The sequence below is a fragment of the Pristiophorus japonicus genome, chromosome 9 (genome assembly GCF_044704955.1).
Source record: "Pristiophorus japonicus isolate sPriJap1 chromosome 9, sPriJap1.hap1, whole genome shotgun sequence".
NCBI classification, from domain to species: Eukaryota; Metazoa; Chordata; class Chondrichthyes; family Pristiophoridae; genus Pristiophorus; species Pristiophorus japonicus.
The window spans coordinates 197960996-197980314 of record NC_091985.1 but is presented as its reverse complement, the minus strand read 5'-3'; positions in this window follow the sequence as shown (position 1 = coordinate 197980314).

The window sequence follows — 19319 nt, the reverse complement described above, 5'->3', positions numbered from 1 at the left end:
GCTGGAGGAGGTTACAGAGATAGGGAGGGTTGTAGGGGCTGGAGGAGGTTACAGAGATAGGGAGGGTTGTAGGGGCTGGAGGAGGTTACAGAGATAGGGAGGGTTGTAGGGGCTGGAGGAGGTTACAGAGATAGGGAGGGTTGTAGGGGCTGGAGCAGGTTACAGAGATAGGGAGGGTTGTAGGGGCTGGAGGAGGTTACAGAGATAGGGAGGGTTGTAGGGGCTGGAGGAGGTTACACATATAGGGAGGTGTGTAGGGGCTGGAGGAGGTTATAGAGATAGGGAGGGTTGTAAGGGCTAAAGGGGGGTTTACAGATATAGGGAGAGTTGTAGGGCTGGAGGAGGTTACAGAGATAGGGAGGGTTGTAGGGGCTGGAGGAAGTTACAGAGATATGGAGGGTTGTAGGGGCTGGAGGAGGTTACAGAGATAGGAAGGGTTGTAGGGGCTGGAGGAAGTTACAGAGGTAGGGAGGGTTGTAAGGGCTGGAGGAAGTTACAGAGGTAGGAAGGGTTGTAGGGGCTGGAGGAGGTTACAGAGATAGTGAGGGTTGTAGGGGCTGGAGGAAGTTACAGAGGTAGGAAGGGTTGTAGGAGCAGGAGGAGATCACAGAGATAGGGAGGTTTGTAGGGCTGGAGGAAGTTACAGAGGTAGGAAGGGTTGTAGGGGCTGGAGGAAGTTACAGAGGTAGGAAGGGTTTTAGGAGCAGGAGGAGATTACAGAGATAGGAAGGGTTGTAGGGCTGGAGGAGGTTACAGAGATAGGGAGGGCTGTAGGGGCTGGAGGAAGTTACAGAGATATGGAGGGTTGTAGGGGCTGGAGGAGGTTACAGAGATAGTGAGGGTTGTAGGGGCTGGAGGAAGTTACAGAGATATGGAGGGTTGTAGGGGCTAGAGGAGGTTACAGAGATAGTGAGGTTTGTAGGGGCTGGAGGAGGTTACAGAGATATGGAGGGTTGTAGGGGCTGGAGGAAGTTACAGAGATATGGAGGGTTGTAGGGGCTGGAGGAGGTTACAGATATAGGGAGGGTTGTAGGGCTGGAGGAGGTTACAGAGATAGGGAGGGTTGTAGGGGCTGGAGGAAGTTACAGAGATATGGAGGGTTGTAGGGGCTGGAGGAGGTTACAGAGATAGTGAGGTTTGTAGGGGCTGGAGGAGGTTACAGAGATAGGGAGGGTTGTAGGAGCAGGAGGAGATTACAGAGGTAGGAAGGGTTGTAGGGGCTGGAGGAGGTTACAGAGGTAGGAAGGGTTGTAGGGGCTGGAGGAAGTTACAGAGATATGGAGGGGTGTAGGGGCTGGAGGAGGTTACAGAGATAGGGAGGGTTGTAGGGGCTGGAGGAGGTTACAGAGGTAGGAAGGGTTGTAGGAGCAGGAGGAGATTACAGAGATAGGGAGGGTGTAGGAGCAGGAGGAGATTACAGAGATAGGGAGGGTTGTAGGGGCTGGAGGAGGTTACAGAGATAGGGAGGGTTGTAGGGGCTGGAGGAGGTTACACATATAGGGAGGTGTGTAGGGGCTGGAGGAGGTTACAGAGATAGGGAGGGTTGTAAGGGCTAAAGAGGGGTTTACAGATATAGGGAGAGTTGTAGGGCTGGAGGAGGTTACAGAGATAGGGAGGGTTGTAAGGGCTAAAGGGGGGTTTACAGATATAGGGAGGGTTGTAGGGCTGGAGGAGGTTACAGAGATAGGGAGGGTTGTAGGGGCTGGAGGAAGTTAAAGAGATATGGAGGGTTGTAGGGCTGGAGGAGGTTACAGAGATAGTGAGGTTTGTAGGGGCTGGAGGAGGTTACAGAGATAGGGAGGGTTGTAGGAGCAGGAGGAGATTACAGAGGTAGGAAGGGTTGTAGGGGCTGGAGGAGGTTACAGAGATAGGGAGGGTTGTAGGGGCTGGAGGAGGTTACAGAGATAGGGAGGGTTGTAGGGGCTGGAGGAGGTTACAGAGATAGGGAGGGTTGTAGGGGCTGGAGGAGATTACAGAGGTCGGAAGGGTTGTAGGAGCAGGAGGAGATTACAGAGATAGGAAGGGTTGTAGGAGCAGGAGGAGATTACAGGTATAGCGAGGGGGCTCGGGTCAGCACAAGCACACATTTCTGCAATGCTTTGCTTCGGCGCAGTCTGGAGATATCGAAATGGTTAAAAGTTGCAGATCGAAGTTTGGATTAAAACAGTATGATTGGATCGAAACAGGCTGCTCGACGATATGGAGCAATTTAGCCATTGAAATGTGTCTATCTGATCACCTGTGTTGTAGCAGTACTTCATGGTGTGTGTCGATTTATGGCAGTGAGCCTTGACTTCGTGATAATGAGGAGTTGGTCAGTTATCTGTATGTTAAGTATTTGAGTGTATTTTTGTTACTAAATGAGGAAACGATCTGGTTTGTGTATAGTAATTCATGATATCGTCTGTATGTGAAGTATTTGTGTGTACCTTTGTTACTATGTGAGGAAATGATCTGGTTTGTGTATAGTAGTTCAGAAAGCAGTTGGTCGTGATTTCAGGACAACGCCATTTTGATTCTACATCGTCTGCATATTAATTGTCTGTTTGTACTATGCAAGGAAACTAGAGTTCAAAGGCTTTTTAGGTATAAGAGATGGAACTGTTTTTTGTTAGACACACACACAAACACATTAGGCACTAGAAATTCGGGAGATGTGTGCTTCACAAGCAACCAAGGAAATTGGAACAAGCAGAGAGCTGCCTTTGTGAAGTATCTCAAGTTACGTTCATAATTGGTTTGTATAGTATGAATGTCTAAATAAAAGACCTGATCCTGTCATTACTCCAATTGAATGTGTGTGTCATTCGGCGTTGAAAGCAATGAAGTGAAAAGAGCAAGGAAGCTGTAAAACATCTTGGTGACCCCGACGTGATTTTCAGAAGTTCGTTGGCTGAGTTTTTCAGGGAAGTGTTTCCCACACATCAATTCGAGGGGTGAACATCCTCTTAGTTGTCATGACTTAAAGGAATCTCCAGTTAGTAATGGGAGGATCAGGGAATATTCCAGATGTGGTCCGGTCAGTTCTTAATGAGTGGATTGAATCGAAAGGGGGACGATACAGGATAGGGCAGAAAACAATGACAGGAGGATGGAGAGAGACACAGCAGTCCTTAGTGGAGAGTGTCCAATTTAAAAAAAGATTAAAGTGTTTGGGTTAATTAGTGATAAAAAGACAAAAGCATTGGTGTTGAAGTGTCTAATGCTGGGGATTCAAAAGTTAGTAGAAAAGGCTGAGGCTAGACATAGGGAAGTCTCAGAGCTCAGAGAGCAGCTAACAGCAGAGAGTAAAGAGGTAGTGTATTGGCGATTTCAGGCATTCGGGGCAGCTAGGACTGTTCTGACGCTGGATCAGCATCTTGCTGATGAACAGAACCGGAATCAAGATCTAGAGAAAGGAATATCTAAGCTGCAGCAGATGGTGTATTCGGTTGCCCAGTGGAGAGAGCAATTGATAAAGCTGGGTGGTACTCGGATGATTCCCCATGTCTGAGAGTTGAAAAGGGGATTAAGGGACAGGGAGAATGCCCACCGTTCCCATCCGCAACTCGTTTGGCGTCTCTGACTTCAGAGCCTCGAACCCGTGTGGTTCGCATGGCAACGTTCGGTATGGAGGCGGAGCAGTTAGATGCCTCTTCGATTTCTCAGATGCTTAACAGCCCGTAACATTACACATGACCCTTCCAGTAATGCAGAGAGTGGGGGAAGCATGTTCGGGTGGACAAGGCTAGAGCAGGATCATGATTCCTCTGCTCCCTATGGAGCTCGTGAAGGGAACACTACCGTAAGTGGTTTTGGGGATCCCTGGTATGAGTGAGGAGGGGTAACGTAACAGGACATGAGAGCTATCCTTAGTGCAGTGGGACCTGCACCACTTCAGGATTTTAATTACTTTGCCCTTCAGTAGTTCTGGTGATAGATGCCTGAGCCGGGGACGATAGTTTTGATAAATGGTTGGCAAGGGTGGAAAGCATGCATCAGAGAGCTGCAGGTATCCCAGTCATGGAAGTGAGACAGGGGTTATAGCGATGGAAGGCCGAAGGTCCTGAGTAGATGAATCCCGCGAGGAATCGCATAAAAGGAGCAGGAACAGGTGATGCCTGGATCTCGACCCATCAGTTGAGAGAGGACAGGGATAGACTGGATAACTAATTAGAAAAGTTAAAAGAAAAATTGAAGAATCAAGAAAGAGAAGCTAGACTCACAGACAGGAATGAAACCTCGGTTCAGCTGGTGAGGTTGGGGGTAGATTCCGCAGGTGAGGGAGGATTGCAATAATGATGCCGTGCCTCAACATAGAGACATAGAAAATAGGTGCAGGAGTAGGCCATTCGGCCCTTCAAGCCTGCACCACCATTCAATATGATCATGGCTGATCATGCAACTCCAGTACCCCATTCCTGCTTTCTCTCCATACCCCTTGATCCCAATATTCCTTTTGAATATATCTAACGAACTGGCCTCAACAACTTTCTGTGGTAGAGTATTCCACAGGTTCACAATTCTCTGAGTGAAGAAGTTTCTCCTCATCTCGGTCCTAAATGGCTTACCCCTTATCCTTAGACTGTGACCCCTGGTTCTGAATTTCCCCAACATCGGGAACATTCTTCCTGCATCTAACCTATCCAATCCCGTCAGAATGTTTCTATGAGATCCCCTCTCATTCTTCTAAATTCCAGTGAATATAAGCCGAGTCGATTCAGTCTTTCTTCATGTGTCAGTCCTGCCATCCCGGGAATCAGTCTGGTGAACCTTCACTGCACTCCCTCAATAGCAAGAGTGTCCTTCCTCAGATTAGGAGACCAAAACTGTACACAATATTCAAGGTGTGGCCTCACCAAGGTCCTGTACAACTGCAGTTAGACCTCCCTTCTCCTAACTCAAATCATCTCGCTATGAAGACCAACATGCCATTTGCCTTCTTCACTGCCTGTTGTACCTGCATGACAATTTTCTATGACTGATGTACCACAACAACCAGGTCTCGTTGCACCTCCCCTTTTCCTAATCTGTCACCAATCAGATAATATTCTGCATTCCTGTTTTTGTCACCAAAGTGGATAACCTCACATTTATCTACATTATACTGCATCTGCCATGCATTTGCTCACTCACCTAACCTGTCCAAGTCACCCTGCAGCATCTTAGCATCCTTCTCACAGCTCACACTGCCACCCAGGTTAACGTCATCTGCAAACTTGGCGATATTACATTCAATTCCTGCATCGAAATCATTAATGTATATTGTAAATAACTGCGGTCCCATCTATGAACCTTGTGGTACCCCACTAGTCACTGCCTGCCGTTCTGAAAATGACCCGTTTATTCCTACTCTTTGCTTCCTGTCTGCCAACTAGTTCTCTATCCACGTCAATACATTACCCGCAATATCATGTGCTTTAATTTTGCAATCTCTTGTGTGGGACCTTGTCAAAAGACTTTTGAAAGTCCAATATACCACATCCACTGGTTCTCTCTTGTCCACTCTACTAGTTATATCCTCAAAAAATTCTAGAAGATTTGTCAAGCATGATTTCCCTTTCATAAATCCATGCTGACTTGGACAGATCGTCACTGCTTTCCAAATGCGCTGCTATTGCACATTTCGTTTCTTTAGGACACTTACTTCAGAATCGTATGCATGTGTGGAAGGACAGCGGGAAATTGACACAATAAAGGTTGACAAATAAAGGTTGACATGGTCCTGGAGGAAGGGGATTCCCGTCTTCAGAGACAGTATTCCATCACCCCAGATGCACATTAATGAACATTCAGAGATTAAAGCAGTGGGAGAATCTTGTTCAGAAACGTGTAAAATTCCTGTCGGAACGGGCTGATAAGATGTTCAGTGAAAAGCTCAAATATGGTAGTTGTAAACATGATCTTAAAGGATGTGAAATAGAAGCTGGAGCGTTACTAACGTCAAGAGAGGAAATTACAGCAGTTCCAAAAGGTGAACTGAGAGAAGGACTGGGACTCTCGACTGACTATTCAGCATTTCCGTCATCCTTTATTCTACGTTGCTACACTTCTGCCATAAAGCAGAGGAAATTGTGAAAAACTGTGCAGTGGTCAACAGACTTGTTCGAGGGCACCGATTGCGAGTTTAAATTACTGAATGTAAACAGCACGGAATTCAGTAGAAAACATCAAAAATTGAAAGTTGGCTTCAGGGAAAATGGATATGGTAATGTAACATCTTGTATGGAACGATCTCTGGAACAATCTCGCTCATGCAATGTTGAAGTTTGGCGGTTAAACCATTCTATAATTGTGGATATGGGGTTTGGCCGATTATGTGTACATAGTGTGCATCCTTGTAACGGTTTTGTTGTTACTAATGACCAGTTACAAATTGTAGAGTGTGGTAATTTACAATTCTATCGACACAAGGTAATCACAGACCAACGGAATTTTAAAATGGCACCAGAGATTCTGAATCTGCAGCAATCCTACTTTGACGCCAATCATGCTGCTATTTGGAAGAAGGAAATGCGGAACTTAAGAACCTAAGAACATAAGACATAGGAGCAGTAGTAGGCCATACGACCCCTCGAGCCTGCTCCACCAATTAATATGATCATGGCTGATCTGATCATGGACTCAGGTCCACTTCCCTGCTCGCTATCCATAACCCCTTATTCCCTTAACGTTTAAGAAACTGTCTATTTCTGTCTTAAATTTATTCAATGTCCCAGCTTCCACAGCTCTCTGAGGCAGCGAATTCCACAGATCCACAACCCTCTGAGAGAAGAAATTTCTCCTCATCTCAGTTTTAAATGGGCGGCCCCTTATTCTAAGATTATGCCCTCTAGTTCTAGTCTCCCCTCTTAGTGAAAACATCCTCTCTGCATCCACCTTGTCAAGCCCCCTCATAATCTTATACACTTCGATAAGATCACCTCTCACTCTTCTAAATTTCAATGAGTAGAGGCCCAACCTACTCAACATTTTCTCATAAGTCAACCCCCTCATCTCCGGAATCAATCTAGTGAACCTTCTCTGAACTGCCTCCAAAGCAAGTATATCCTTTTGTAAATATGGAAACCAAAACTGCACGCAGTATTCCAGGAGTGGCCTCACCAATACCCTGTACAACTGTAGCAAGACTTCCCTGCTTTTATACTCTATCCCCATTGCAATAAAGACCAATATTCTATTGGCCTTCCTGATCAGTTGCTGTACCTGCATACTAAACTTTTGTGTTTCGTGCACAAGTACCCTGAGGTCCCACTGTACTGTAGCACTTTGCAATCTTTCTCCATTTAAATGATAACTTGTTCTTTGATTTTTTTCTTCCAAGGTGCATGACCGCACACTTTCCAACATTATAATCCATCTGCCAAATTTTTGCCGACTCACTTAGCTTGTCTATGTCCTTTTGCAAATTTTTTGTGTCCTTCTCACACGTTGCTTTTTCTCCCAATTTTGTGTCATCAGCAAACTTGGCTATGTTACACTCATTCCATTCCTCCAAGTCGTTAAAACAAATTGTAAATAGTTGGGGTCCCAGCACTGATCCCTGCGGGACCCCACTGGTTACTGATTGCCAACCCGAGACTGAACCATTTATCCCAGCTCTCTGTTTTCTGTTCGTTAGCCAATCCTCTATCCATGCTAATATATTACCCTCAACACCGTGAACTTTTATCTTGTGCAGTAACCTTTTATGTGACACCTTGTCAAATGCCTTCTGTAATTCCAAATATACTACATCCACTGGTTCCCCTTTGTTCACATCCTCAAAGAATTCTAGCAAATGTGTCAAACATGACCGCCTCCGTTAATTCATGCTGACTCTGCCTGACTGAATTATGCTTTTCCAAATGTCCTGCTACTGCTTCTTTAATAATGGAGTCCAACATCTTCCCAACCACAGATGTTAGGCTAACCAGAAAGGTAGTACAAGATTAAAGCATCTACAGATTTTGAATCATGCAATTGTTGTGGACATTAACCATCACACTGCGGAAATTGAGAAACTTTGCACAACTTTGGATCAGATTGAACATGTAAGCTTGTGGGAGTCATTGTCCAGATGGAGCCCGACAGCAACTGGCGTGATGAACACAATGATACACCCTGTCCTTATGCTGGTGCTGTTTCGGTTTATTGTGCTGGTCATTTTGATATTCTATGGATGGTGTGTTCGAAAACAAGGACTGCAACTGGAGAATGCTGTTGAACGAGCACACATGGCCATACAAATATTACACAGGTAATAACTGCAGAGAGACAAAGAGAAGAAGTGGGGGAAAGTTGGATCGCAAGTCCGCATTTCTGAAATGCTTTCCTTTGGCGCAGTCTGGAGATATCGAAAGGGTTAAACATTGAAGAGTGACCTTTGGATTAAAACAAGGTGATTGGATCAAAACAGGTTGCTAGACGACATGAAGCCATTTAGCCATTGAATGGTGTCTATCTGATCACCTGTGTGTTTACAGTACTTCATGATGGGGGTCGATTTATGTCAGTGAGACTTGACTTCGGGATAATGAGTAGCCGGTCATTGTCTGCATGTTAATTATTTGAGTGTACCATTGTTACTATGTGAGGGAACGATCTGGTTTGTGGGGAGGGGTTAAACTAATACGGCAGAGGATGGGAACCTATGCAGGGAGACAGAGGGAAGTAGAATGGGGGCAGAAGCAAAAGATAGAAAGAAGAAAAGTAAAAGTGGAGGGCAGAGAAACCGAAGGCAAAAATCGAAATGGCCACATTACAGCAAAGTTCTAAAAGGGCAAAATCTGTTAAAAAGACTAGCCCGAAGGCTCTGTGCCTCAATGCGAGGATTATTGGTAATAAGGTGGATTAATTAACTGCACAGGCAGCAATGAATGAATATGATATAATTGGCATCACGAAGACATGGCTCCAGGGTCACCAAGGCTGGGAACTCAGCATCCAGGGGTAATCAACATTCAGGAAGGATATACAGAAAGGAAAATGAGGTGGGATAGTGTTGCTGGTTAAAGAGGAAATGAAAGCAATAGAAGGAAGGCCATTAGCTTGGATGATGTGGAATCTGTATGGATGGAGCTGCGAAATACCAAAGGGCAAAAAACGCTCGTGGGAATTCTGTACAGACCACCAAATAGTAGTAGTGAAGTTGAGGTCAGCATCAAGCAAGAAATTAGGGATGCGTGCATTAAAGGTACAGCAGTTATCATGGGCGACTTTAATCTACATATAGATTGGACTAACAAAACTGGTAGCAATATGGTGGAGGAGGATTTCCTGGAGTGTATTAGGGATGGTTTTCTAGACCAATATGCCGCGGAACCAACTAGAGGGCTGGGTGGTGTGTAATGAGAAAGGACTAATTAGCAATCTTGTTTTGCGAGGCCCCTTGGGAAAGAGTGACCATAATATGGTAGAATTCTTTATTAAGATGGAGACTGACACAGTTAATTCAGAGACTAGAGTCCTGAACTTAAGGAAAGGTAACTTTGATGGTATGAGACGTGAATTGGCTAGAATAGACTGGCAAATGATACTTAAAGGGATGACAGTGGATCGGCAATGGCAAACATTTGATGATCACATGGATGAACTTCAACAAGTGTACATCCCTGTCTGGATTAAAAATAAAACGGGGATGGTGGCTCAACCGTGGGGAAATCAACAAGGGAAATTAAGAATAGTGTTAAATCCAAGGAAGAGGCCTATAAATTGTCGAGAAACAGCAGCAAACCCGAGGACTGGGAGAAAGTTAGAATTGAGCAGAAGAGGACAAGAGTTTAATTAGGAGGGGGAAAATAGAGTAGGAGAGGAAGCTTGCTGGTAAAATAAAAAACTGACTGCAAAAGTTTCTATAGATATGTGAAGAGAAAAAGATTAGTGAAGACAAACATAGGTCCCTTGCAGTCAGATTCAGGTGAATTTATAATGGGGAACAAAGAAATGGCAGACAGTTGAATAAATACTTTGGTTCTGTCTTCACGAAAGAAGACACAAATAACATTCTGGAAGTACTAGCGGACCGAGGGTCTAGTGAGAAGGAGGAACTGAAGGATATCCATATTAGGCGGGAAATTGTGTAAGGGAAATTGATGCGATTGAAGGCCGATAAATCCCCGGGACATGATTGTCTGCATCCCAGAGTACTTAAGGATGTGGCCCTAGAAATAGTGGATGCATTGGTGATCATTTTTCAACAGTCTATCGACTCTGGATCAGTTCCTATGGATTGGATGGTAGCTAATGTAACACCACTGTTTTAAAAAGGAGGGAGAGAGAAAACGGGTAATTATAGTCGGTTAGCCTGACATCAGTAGTGGGGAAAATGTTGGAATCAATTATTAAAGATGAAATAGCAGTGCATTTGGAAAACAGTGACAGGATCGGTCCAAGTCAGCATGGATTTATGAAAGGGAAATCATGCTTGACCAATCTTCTGTGATTTTTTGAGGATGTAACTAGTCGAGTGTACAAGGGAGAATCAGTGGGTGTGGTATATTTGGAATTTCAAAAGGCTTTTGATAAGGTCCCACACGAGAGATTGATGTGCAAAATTAAAGCACATGGTATTGGAGGTAATGTACTGATGTGGATAGAGAACTGGTTGGCAGACAGGACGCAGAGAGTCGGGATAAACGGATCCTTTTCAGAATGGCAGGCAGTGACTAGTCGGGTGCGGCAGGGCTCAGTGCTTGGACCCCAGCTATTTACAATGTACATTAATGATTTAGATGAAGGAATTGAGTGTAATATCTCCAAGTTTGCAAATGACACCAAACTGGGTGGCGGTGTGAGCTGTGAGGAAGATGCTAAGAGGCTGCAGGGAGACTTCAACAGGTTAGGTGAGTGGGTAACTGCATGGCAGCTGCAGTATAATGTGGATAAATGTGAGGTTATCCACTTTGGGGGCAAAAACGCAAAGACGGAATATTATCTGAATGGTGGCAGATTAGGAAAAGGGGAGGTGCAACTAGACCTGGGTGTCATGTTACATCAGCCATTGAAAGTTGGCATGCAGGTACAGCAGGAGGTGAAGAAAGCAAATGTATGTTGGCCTTCATAGCTAGGGATTTGTGTGCCGGAGCAGAGAGGTCTTACTGCAGTTGTACAGGTCTTGGTGAGGCCTCACCTGGAATATTGTCTTCAGTTTTGGTTTCCTAACCTGATGAAGGACGTTCGTGCTATTGAGGGAGTGCAGTGGATGTTCACCACACTGATTCCAGGGATGGCTGGACTGACATATGAGGAGAAACTGGATCGCGCAGGCCTGTATTCACTGAAGTTTAGAAGGATGAGAGGAGATCTCATAGAACATATAAAATTCTGACGGGACTGGATAGGTTAGATGCAGGAAGAATGTTGCCAATGTTGGGAAAGTCCAAAACCAGGGAACACAGTCTAAGGATAAGGGACAGGCCATTTAGGACCGGGATGAGGAGAAACGTCTTCACTCAGAGAGTTGTTAACCTGTGGAATTCCCTACTGCAGAGATTTGTTGATGCCAGTTCATTGCATATGTTCAAGAGGGAATTAGATATGGCCCTTACAGCTAAAGGGATCAAGGGGCATGGAGAGAAAGCAGGAAAGAGGTACTGAGGTAAATGATCAGCCATGATCTTATTGAATGGGAGTGCAGGCTCGAAGGGCCGAATGGCCTACTCCTGCACCTATTTTCTATGTTTCTATGTTTCTAAGTCATTCATAATATTGTCTGTGTCTTAAGTATTTGAGTCTACCTTTGTTACTATGCGAGGAAACGATCTGGTTTGTGTATAGTAATTCCTGACATCGTCTGTATGTTAAGTATTTGTGTGTACCTTTGTTAGTATGTGAGGAAATGATCTGGTTTGTGTATAGTCGTTCAGAAAGCAGCTAGTCAAGATTTCAGGACAATGCCATTTTGATTCGACATCGTCTGCATATTAATTGTCTGTATGTACTATGCAAAAAAACAAGAGTTCAAAAGCTTTTTAGGTATAAAAGATGGAACGATTTTTTGTTAGACACACAAAACACATTGGACACTGGAAACTCAGGAGATGTGTGTGTCACAAGCAGCCACGGAAATTGGAACAAGCAGAGAGCTGCCTTTGTGAAGTGTCTCAGTAACTTTCATACTTGGCTTGCATAGCACAAATGTCCAAATAAAAGACCTGATCCTGCTATTACTACAACTGAGTGTGTGTGTAATATAGAAACACAGAACCATAGAAAATAGGAGCAATAGTAGGCCATTCGGCCCTTCGAGTCTGCTCCGCCATTCAACATGATCATGGCTGATCCTCTCTCTCAACACCATATTGCTGCTTTTTCCCCATAACTTTTGACGTCTTTTGTATCTAGAAATCTATCTATCTCCCTCTTAAATATATTCAGTGACTTGACCTCCACAACCTTATGTGGTAGAGAATTCCACAGGTTCACCACCCTCTGAGTGAAAAGATTTCTCCTCATCTTTGTCCTAAATTTCTACCCCGTATCCTGAGACTGTGATCCCTTGTTCTAGACTCCCCAGCCAGAGGAAACATCCTCCCCCCATCCAGTCTATCCAACCCAGTCAGAATTTTATACATTTCAATGAGATCCCCTCTCATTCTTCTAAATTCTAGTGAATACAGGCCTAGTTGACTCAACCTCTCCTCATATGACAGTCCTGCCATCCGAGGAATCAATCTGGTGAACCTTCGCTGCATTCCAGCTATGACAAATATATCCTTTCTTAGGGACGGAGACCAACACTGTGCACAATACTCCAGGTGCGGTCTCACCAAGGCCCTGTATAACTGTAGTAAGACATCCTTGCTCCTGTACTCAAATCTTCTTGCAATGAAGGCCAACATTTGCCTTCCTAACTGCTTGCTGAACCTGCATGTTTGCTTTAAATGACTGGTGTACAAGGATACCCAGTCCCTTTGCACATCGGCACTTCCCAAGCCATTACAATTTAAATAATACTTTGTCCTTATGTTTTTCCTACCAAAGTGGATAACTTCACATTTATCCACGTTATACTGCATCTGCCATGTGTTTTCCCACACGCCCAACCTATCTAAATCGCCTTGCAGCGTCTTTGCATCCTCCTCACAACTCACAAACCAACCTAGTTTTGTGTCATCAGCAAACTTGGAAATATTACATTTGGTTCCCTCATGAACTTACTTTATATATATTGTGAGTAGCTGGGTCCAAGCACTGATCCCTGTGGTACCCCACTCGTCACTGCCCGCCACCCCAAAAAAGACCTGTTTATTTCTACTCTCTGTTTCTTGTCAGTTAACCTATTTTCAGTCCTTGCCAATACATTACCCACAATCCTATGTGCTTTAAATTTGCACACTAACCTCTTATTTGGGACTTTATCAAAGGCCTTCTGAAAATCAAAATACACTACATCCACTGGTTTTCGCTTATCTATTATATCAGTTACATCTTCAAAAAAACTCCAGTAGGTTTGTCAAACACGATTTTCCTTTCATAAATCCATGTTGACTTTGTTTAATCCCGTTGATATTATCTAAGTGTGCCGTTATCACGGCCTTTATTATAGATTCCAGCATTTGCCCTACGACTGATGTCAAGCTACCCGGTCTGTTGTTTCCCATTTTTTCTCCCTTCGTTTTTAAATAGTGGGGTTATATTTGCCACCCTCCAATCTGCAGGAACTGTTCCATAATCTATAGAATTTTGGAATATGACAACGAATGCATCTACTATTTCTATGGCTACCTTTTAGTACACTGGGATGCAGATCATCAGGCCCTGGGGATTTATCTGCATCAGTCCCATTAGTTTCTCCAGCACTATTTTCTTACTAATAATCATTTCCTTTAATTCCTCTTGCTCACTAGTCCTTGGTCCCCTAGCCTCTCTGGGACGCTATTTGTATCCTCTTCCATGAAGACAGAACCGATGTATTTATTTAATTGTTCTGCAATTTCCTTGTTCCCCATTACACATTCTCCAGTTTCTGTCTGTAAAGGACCTACATTTATCTTCACTAATCTTTTTCTTTTTACGTACTTGAAAAAACTTTTGCAGTCGGTTTTTATGTTTCTTGCAATTTTACTCTCATACTCTATTTCTCCCCTCTTAATCAAACGCTTGCTCCTTTTTTGCTGAAATTTAAACTGCTCCCAATCCTCAGGCTTGCTATTTTTTCTGGCAACTTTATAACTCCTCTTTGGATCGAATACTATCCTTAAATACTTTTGATGGCCATGGTTGGGCCACTTTTCCTTTTGTGCTTTTACGCTAGAAAGGAATGTATAACTGTTGCAATTCATGCATTCGTTCCTTAAATATTAGCCATTGCCTATACACCTTCATGCCTTTTAATGTATCTTCCAAATCTATCATAGCCAATTCATTCCTCGTACCTTCGTAATTTCCATTGTTAAGATTTAGGAACCTAGTTTCGGATTGGACTATCTCACTTTCGATCTTAATAAAGAATACGACGTTTAAAGCAACTAAGTGAAAAGAGCAAGAAAGCTTACAACATAGGGGCTGCGGGAGGTTACAGAGATAAGGAGGGTTGTTTGAGCTGGAGCAGTTATAGAGTTAGGAAGGCCTGTAGGGCTGGAGGAGGTTACAGATTTAGCGAGGGTTGTAGGGTTGGAGGGGGTTTCAGAGATAGGGAGGGGTGTAGAGGCTGGGGGAGGTTATAGAGATAGGGAGGTTTGCTGGGGCTGGAGGAGGTTACAGAGATAGGGAGGATTGTAGGGGCTGCGGGAGGTTACAGAGATAGCGAGGGATGGAGGGGCTGGAGGACGTTGCAGAAATAGGGACGGTTTTTGGGGCTGGAGGAGATTACAGAGATAGGAAGGGTTGTAGGGCTGGAGGAGGTTACAGAGACAAGGAGGGTTGTGGGTCTGGAGAATGTTACAGATAGCGATGGTTGTAGGGGCTGGGGGAGGTTAAGAAGGTCGGGAGCGTTGTAGGGCTGGAGGAGGTTACAGAGATAAGAAGGGCTGTGGGGCTGGATGAGATTACAGAGAAACGGCGGGTTGTTGGGGCTGGATGACTTTAGAGAGATAATGAGGATATTAGGGAGGGAGGAGGTTATTGATAAAGGGAGGGCTGTAGGGCTGGAGGAGGTTACAGAGTTAGAGACGTTTGTAGGGGATGCGGGAGGTTACAGAAATAGGGAGGCTTGTAGAGCTGGAGGAGATTACAGAGATAGGGAGGTTTGTATGGCTGGAGGAGGTTACAGATTAAGCGAGGGTTATAGCGCTGGAGGAGGTTACAGATTTAGCGAGGGTTGTAGGGCTGTAACGGGTTTCAGAGATAGGGAGGAGTGTAGGGGATGGGGGAGTTTACAGAGAGATGGCGGCTTGTAGGGCTGGAGCAGGTTACAGAGATAGGGTGCATTGTAGGGGCTGGAGGAGGTTACAGAGATAGGGAGGTTTGTAGGGGCTGGAGGAGGTTACAGAGATAGCAAGGGTTGTAGGGCTGGAGGAGGTTACAGAATTACTGAGGGTTCTAGGGTTGTGGAGGTTACAGAGATGGGGACGGTTGTTGGGGTTGGAGGAGGTTACAGAGATAGAGAGAGTGTAGCGGCTGAAGGAGGTTGCTGAGATAGGGAGGATTGCAGGGGCTGGAGGAGATTATAAAGAGAGGGAGTGTATTAGGGACGGAGGAGGTTACTGAGAAAGGGAGGTTTTGTTTGGCTGGAGGAGGTTATAGAGTTAGGGAGGTTTGTTGGGGCTGGAGCAGTTTACAGAATTTGGGAGGGTTGTAGGCTGTAGCAGGTTAAAGATTTAGCGAGGGTTATTGGGCAGGAGGAGGTTACAGAGAAAGCAAACGTTGTAGGGTCTTGAGAAGTGGCAGAGATAGGAAGGGTTAAAGGGAAGGAGGAGGCTACAGAGTCAGGGAGGGTTGTAGGGCTGGAGGAGGTGACAGAGATAGGGAGGTTTGTAGGGACTGGATGAGGTTACAGTGATAGGGAAAGTTGTAGGGCTGGATGAGGTTACAGAGATAAGAAGAGTTGTGGTGCTGGAGGAGGTTCTAGAGAGTTGTAGGGGCTGGAGGAGGTTACAGAGTTAGGGAGTGTTGTTGGGGCTCGAGGAGGTTCCAAAGCTAGGGAGGGTTGTAGGGTGGGAGGAGGTTATAGAGATAGAGAGAGTTGTAGGGCTGGAGGCGGTTACAGATTTAGCGAGGGTTGTCGGGCTGGACGGGGTTTCAGAGACAGGGAGGCGTCTGGTGCCTAATGGAGGTTACAGAGAGAGGACACACTTGATAATTGATAGGACATGCTGGATAACTGATAGGACGCACTTGATAATTGATAATACATTCTTGGCAATTGACACTACAAGCTGGATAATTGATAGGACACACTTGATAATTGATAATACCGACTGCATAATTGATAGGACACGCTGGATAATTGATAATATACGCTGGATAATTGATAGGACACGCTGGATAATTGATAGGACACGCTGGATAACTGATAGAACACGCTGGATGACTGATAGAACACGCTGGATAATTGATAATACACGCTGGATAATTATAGGACACGCTGAATAATTGATAGGACACGATGGATAATTGATAATACAGGCTTGGTAATTGATCACACATGCTTGGTAATTGATAGGAAACATAGAAACATAGAAACATAGAAAATAGTTGTTACAGTAGGCCATTCGGCCCTTCGAGCAGCACCACCATTCAATATGATTACGGACACACTTGGTAATTGATCATATTTGCTTGATAATTGATCATACATTCTTGATAATTGATAGGACACACATGATAACTGATCATTCATGCTTGATAATTGCTATTACACGCTCGATAATTCATAACACACGATTGATAATTGATAGGAAGACTACAGAGAGAAAGAGAGCAAGGAATGTCCAGTGATTGAGGAAGTCAGACTTTCTCTCCACAATTGTCAAACTGCATCCGGAATTCACTCTGTGTTTCCAAATCTCCAATCGCTCCTCATCTCGGAAATAATGCTGATCTGATGATGTATCAATTGAATAATAAACCACTCCCCGTTGCGCCTATGATTATTTGATTGCGGGGATAGTGCCTGCATTTCGAATACCGGCATTAGATGAACATTGCTCCCCCCTATGGTATTAATGACATCCCTGACCTTGGGACTGTATATTGATCAGCAGGGACTTTGATTTCAGAGAGTTATCTACAGGACTTATCCCAGTGTTGGGGCACTCAGTGGGCACAGGGGCCCTGGGGCTGTCCAGTTCTGTGGCTCTGGTTGGTATGTATAAGATTCAGAAAATGTGGACATTAAGTTTTTAAGGTTTTTCAGACGCTTTATGATACTGTAATCCTTTAAAAACATAACCAGATGCGGCTCCTTTAACAGATCTGATTAAAAGCAATGGACAATAGTCTCCTGACTTTTAATGCCATTTTATACTGTAAGTTGATTTACTCTGCATTAAAATAAATTACACATTTTGCGAATGTATGAAAAAAGGCATGTTTTGTTCTCTCATCCCACCTCACTGTGTGCGGTGTTAGTTAAGCGAGCGCGGGTATCTGGCACTCTCCCGCATGTCACTCAGTTACTATTGCCGTGTGAGTCCAGTCACTTAACATCCGCGGGTTATTCGCCCACGGTGGGCATCAGGGTTGAGCCCAGCATTCGCTCCAGTGCATTTCCCAGCAGGTTCGAGACTAAATGCAGTGACAAATGTGTAATATTGACTTCAGGCGACAGTGTGAAACGGGCGACAGTTAAACGCTTCCCACGTTATACAGCCCGGCCGAAGTTTACTTCCATTAACGTCTGCCTTCTCAGGTAGCTGTGGCAGGTTCCATGGCACTATTGGAAGAAAGATTTTGCATTGATGTAGCGTTTTTCACGTTTTCAGGACGTTACAAAGTGCTTTACCGCCCATGAAGTACGTGAGAAGTGCAGTCACTGTTGTAATGCAGGAAATGTGGCAGCCAATTTATGCACAGCAGCAGACACACACACAACAATGCGACAAAGATCAGACAATCTGTTGTTTAGTGATATTACGGGATAAATATTGGGTCAGGACACTGGGAAGAACTACCCTGCTCTGCTTCCAGTAGGGGCTGTGAGATATTTTATGTCCAGCTGAGACGACAGACGGGACCATGGTTTAACATCTCATTCAAAAGACCGAATCGCCGACAGTGCAGCGCTCCCTCGATACTGCACTGGATTGCCAGCCTAGACTAATTGCTCAAGTCCCTGGAGTGAGACTTGCACCCACCATCTTCTGACTCAGAGGCTGGAGTGTTACCAACTCAGCCAAGGCTGATACTGTAAAATTATTCACCTTGAAAGAAGAGTAAGGGGAGTTTTCCACGGTGTCCTGGGCCGATATTTATCCCTTAAACTAACATCACTAATAGCTGGTCATTGCCGACTGTGGGATCTTGCTGTGCGCAAATTGGCTGCCGCGTTTCCTTCTTAAACCTCTCTACCTTTCTTTCCTCCTTCGGTCCACTGCTTAAAACCTACCTCTTTAAACAAAATTTTGATCACCTGCGCTAATTTCTCCCTATGTGGATTGGTGTTCCATTTGTTGTCACATAATACTTCTGTGAAGCACCTTGGGACGTTTCGCGACGTTACAGGCGCTATATAAATACAAGTTGTTGTTGTTGAGTATTGCAATTTGTAAATGCCTAAGATGCTGAGCTCAGAACTCTGAGACCTTTCAATCCCCAAACAACCGTCATTGGGTGCAGTTTTAATTTCCATCTCTCAGGTGCTATTGTGCATGGACTGTGCGCTCAATAAACCTAGGACACCTCGCTTCAATTTTCAAGAACCTAATGGAAAAATTTACTCTAACAGCCAGAGTAGTTAATTGTCAGTGGGGTTCATTTATTCACCCTTCACCCGTCTCTTTTTAAAGTTCATTCTAAGATCAGTGTCAGCTGTGGCTCAGTGGGTAGCACCCTCGCCTCTGAGTCAGTAGTTTGTGGATTGAAAGTCCCACACCAGAAACTGGAGCAGAAAAGTCTAGGCTGACACTCCAGTGCAGTGCCGAGGGAGTGCAGCACTGTCAGAGGTGCCGTCTTTCGGATCAGACGTTAAACCGAGGCTCCGTCTGCCATCTGGAATGGACGTAAGAGATCCCGCGGCAGTGTTTCGAAGAAGAGCAGGGGAGTTATCCCCGGTGTACTGGCCAATATTTATCCCTCAATTACCATAACAAAAACAGATTACCTGGTCATTATCACATTGCGGTGTGTGTGAGCTTGCTGTGCGAAGATTGGCTGCCGCGTTTCCCACATTACAACACTGACTATATTCCAATAGTACATCATTGGCTGTAAAACGCTTTGAGACGTTCGGAGGTCGTGAAAGGCGCTATATAAATGCA